Source organism: Dipodomys merriami, unplaced genomic scaffold (assembly GCF_024711535.1).
Source record: "Dipodomys merriami isolate MVZ:Mamm:240054 unplaced genomic scaffold, mDipMer1.0.p SCAF_16, whole genome shotgun sequence".
Lineage (NCBI taxonomy): Eukaryota > Metazoa > Chordata > Mammalia > Rodentia > Heteromyidae > Dipodomys > Dipodomys merriami.
In genome coordinates, this window is record NW_027202937.1 from 32,579,865 (window position 1) to 32,584,105 (window position 4,241).

Consider the following 4,241-nt stretch of genomic DNA (forward strand, 5'->3'; position numbering starts at 1 on the left):
CAATTAAGTCACGCAAAAAAAAAAGAGAAGAGCAAGTGAAAAGAATGAGAAAGAAAGAAAAAAATGATCAAAAGGTCAGTAGAGCTAAAAACAAAAAAAGCACACACACACATATACCACTAAAATAAAAATTGTAAGAGGAAGAAAAAAAGGTTAATAGAAAACAATTTTTTAAGTTAAAGATTAAAATTTTTAAAAAGTTAAAAAAAATTTTTAAGGTGCAGAAAAAAAAGAGTTCTTTGATTTTTTTGGGGGGGGGGTGGGGGGAGATGGGAAGATCCTGTATCTCCCCTGTGTCCGTAACCAGTCTCTTGGTGGAGTCTCTGGTTTGCTTGTGGTGTTTGGTTTTCCTGTGGCTTGATTGGTTTCTTAAGTCAGTTTGCTTGAGCAGGCAGAAAAATGTTCTGCTTTACCTAGGATTTTGTGATCCTCCTCCCAGCCTAGTTCAATAGGAAGGAGATCTGCTTTGAGTATCACAAAAGAGGGAGATGGCTGTTTCCTCTAGTTTGGAGATGTTGTGATGAGGCTAGGTTCTGGGTAGAGTTGAGGCCTTTCAGCAAACAGTAGATTTTCCCTGAGGTGCTAGATTCTGAGATACTCACAGAGCCCAGCCTGGAGCCATTCTCAGGGATTATATTTACTGAATTTCAATTGTTTGTCAAAGCTGCTGTAGAGAGGGGCAACCTCTGTTTACCCAGTGAAGAAAGCCACTCCTGCTCTGCCTGGGCTGGGTGACTTTTCCCTGGGTGGAGCTGAGCCTGGCAGGTCAGGTTAGGTTCCTATGACCTGCTAAATGACTCTAGTTTTCTTCCAAGGCCTGAGTTGGAGCTAGCTGGTCAGCCAGGCCTTTGTCAGTATCAAAGATGGATTTCTCTGGTAGTGGGGAGGGGGGGGGTGGTCTTCCCTCCTCTGCTCCCTGAGAAGAAGTGAGTGAAGTAGGCCCTGAGAGGAGACTCGGCTGGGACAGCTTCTTTAGAGGCTTTGTTTTTGTTTTAGGGATTTTAGAAAGAAAAAAAAAAAAACCTCTAAACAAGGTTAACTGGACCTTGGCTCCAACCAGCCCAGTTCTTGGAATGAAAAGAATGCCTTTAGGTCCCCCTCCCCTGAATAACTTAACCCACCTTCATTGTTCTGTTGAGGACTGACCGATTAAACAGATAGCCAGTAATCAGGCTCATCCTGGCAACATCAAGATCCCGAGTTTACCATAAACTCCGCCTTTTTCACATGCTTATGTTAAACTCCACTAAACTCCTTTGTGTATGCTTACCTTAAGCTCGGCTTTACCAATGAATTCGTGAGTCATTTAAACCAAAAGTGATAGACTGGTTTAAACAGCCATTATGTGACAAAGTGTAACCTCATTGGCCACCTGCGTTTGGTCTGGTATGACTGTGCAACCTTTTGGGTGTGTGACAATCTCTTGGTCGCCTACGTGACCAGGCTTCACCTTGTGATTTTTGCCTTTAAAAACCTAAGCACATGGGCCGCTCGGGGTCGCAGTATCAGCTCCCGAGCCTTTGCTGCTGCCCTGGTCGGTCAGTGTAGGAACCTTCTCAATAAAGTTGCTTCTTTAATAACAACTTTGTTGCGGTGGGCTCTGTCACTCCAGATGACTAGGTGGGCTTGCCTGCCTGAGTAGGGGTCTTCCTACTACATGAGGATATCAGGCTTCTACTCACGCTGGAGTCTTGGATCCTGGGTCGTCTCTGGTCTGCAATTTGCAGGATGAAGATGTCTGCTCCTTGTCAGTTCTTGCTGGTGTTGAGTAGAATCCACTCGCCCGCTGCATCTGGCGCCTTTGTCCCAGATTCTCTGTGTTGTAGGTATGGTGGCTACGGCTGCCACTGCCGCCGCCACAGCAGCCATGGCTGCTAGCAAGTGCTCAGATCTGTCTCCTTGCCTGGATTTTCCCTCTCTGGCCTAACTCTCTGTACTGTAATGCACACTTGGTGTGATTCTCTGACTTAGGACTGTTCATTGGAGCACTAAAACTTTCTATGCGAGAGCTTGTTTAGCCTCCAGCTTCTACTCCGCTATCTTCCCGGAACCCTCTCTTTTTTTTTAATATGTTTTTTTTTTTAATTGTGAAAATACCATACAGAGGGGTACAATTACAGGAGCAAGGTAATGAGTACATTTCTTATTAAGCATTGTTGCCTTCTTTTTTATTTCCCCTTACCATCCCTGCCCTCCCATCTCCACAACTACACTCTCCACCCCTGCCAAAGTTGTAAAGTTCATTTTTGAACATTGCATCTTGTACATCTCATTGTTGCAGTGGGTCCATCTGTATCCCTGTTTTAACGATTTGTTTTTTCCCTTCCCCTTTACAAATTATACCAACATCAAATACAGTGAAAACAGGGGTTATACCCTGGGGGAGGAACATACAAAGCAAAAAAAATCACCTTATAAATAAGTTAGAAACAATAGCAAGAGGGCTGGGAAGTTGGCTCAGTGGTAGAGCGCTTGCCTTGCATGCCTGAGGCCCTGGGTTCGATTCCTCAGCACCACATAAGCAAAAAGCAAAAAAAAGCTGGAAGTGGCTCAAGTGGTAGAGTGCTAGCCTTGAGCTGAAGAGCTGAGGGACAGTGCTCAGACCCAGAGTTCAGTCCCCACGACCAGACCCCCCCCCAAAAAAAGAAACAATAGCAAGAAAGAAAAACCACGTGAGTCCTTAATTTGGGGTTCATTTTGCCTAACATCATCTTATCTGACCATTTCTGCTTGTCTCAGACATATACTAGTTATTGCAAATAAGGGAGGCCATGGGACCTATGTTTCTTTGGGCATGGCTTACTTCACTTAATATAATTTTTTCCAAGTCTTTCCATTTCCTAACAAATGGGGTAATGTCATTCTTTCTGATGGAGGCATAGAATTCCATTGTGTATATATACCACATTTTCTTAATCCATTCATCTACTGAGGGGAATCTGGGTTGGTCACATATCTTACTTAGCTATGGTAACTAATGCTGCAATAAACATAGTTGTGCTGGTAGCTTTAGTGTGGTCTTGTTTGTGATCATTTGAGTAAATGCCCAAAAGTGGGATTACTGGGTCATAGGGGAGCTCTATGTGGAGTCTTTTGAGGAACCTCCATACTGCTTTCCAAACTGGTTGAACTAGTATACGCTCCCACCAACAATGTAGTAGGGTTCCTTTCTGTCCACATCCCCTCCAGCATCTGTTGGTATTGGAGTTCTTGATTATAGCCATTCTAACTGTGGTGAGGTGGTATCTCAATGTTGTTTTGATTTGTGTTTCTTTTATAGCTAGGCAGGTTGAGCATTTCTTCATGTGTCTATTGGCCATCCTTCTTTCCTCTTCAGAGAAGTTTCTCTGTAAGTCTTTAGCCCACTTATTTATTGGGCAGTTGTTTCTTTGAAGATTTGCTGTTAGGGGATTTAATTTTTTGAGTTCCAGGTGTATTTTAGATATGAGACCCTTGTCTATTGTATGGCTAGTGAAGATCTTCTCCCAATCCATGGGCTTTCTATTGCTCTTGCAAGCTATGTTCTTTTCCATGCAGAAGCTCTGCAACTTTATGCAATCCCATTTGTCCAACCTTTCTTTGATTTGTTGCTTTTCTGGGTATCTATCAAGAAAATTTCAGCCTGTGCCAAGGAGACCTAGGGTTTCTCCTATTCCGTCCTGTAATGTTTTCAGGGGGTCTGCTTTGACTCCGAGGTCTTCGATCCATTTGGAGTTGATTCTCGTGCAGGGTTATATATAAGGATCTAGCTTTAGTATTCTACAGGTGATTAACCAATTTTGCCAGCACCATTTACTGAAGAGGCTGTCTTTCTTCCATTATATATTTTTAGCTCCCTTATCGAAGATTAGATGGCTATAGGTCTGTGGGTTGGTTCATTTCTGGGTTTTCAATTCTATTCCATTGGTCCTGAGGTCTGTTCTTGTGCCAATACCAAGCTGTTTTGAATACTATGGCTTTGTAGTAGAGTTTGAAATTTGGTATTGATATTCCTCCAGCACTATTCTTTCTAAAGGATTGTTTTAGCTCTTTGGGGTTTTTTATTGTTCCATATGAATTTTTGGATTGTCTCTTCTATTTCCTTGAAGAATAAGGTTGGAATATTGTAGGTAGCCTTGGGAAGTATTGCCATTTTCACGATGTTGACCCTTCTAATCCAGGAGCATGGGAGGTTTTTCCACTTTCTAAGTTCTGTTTTGATTTCCTTTTTCAGGTTTGTAAAGTTTTCATCATAGAGGTCC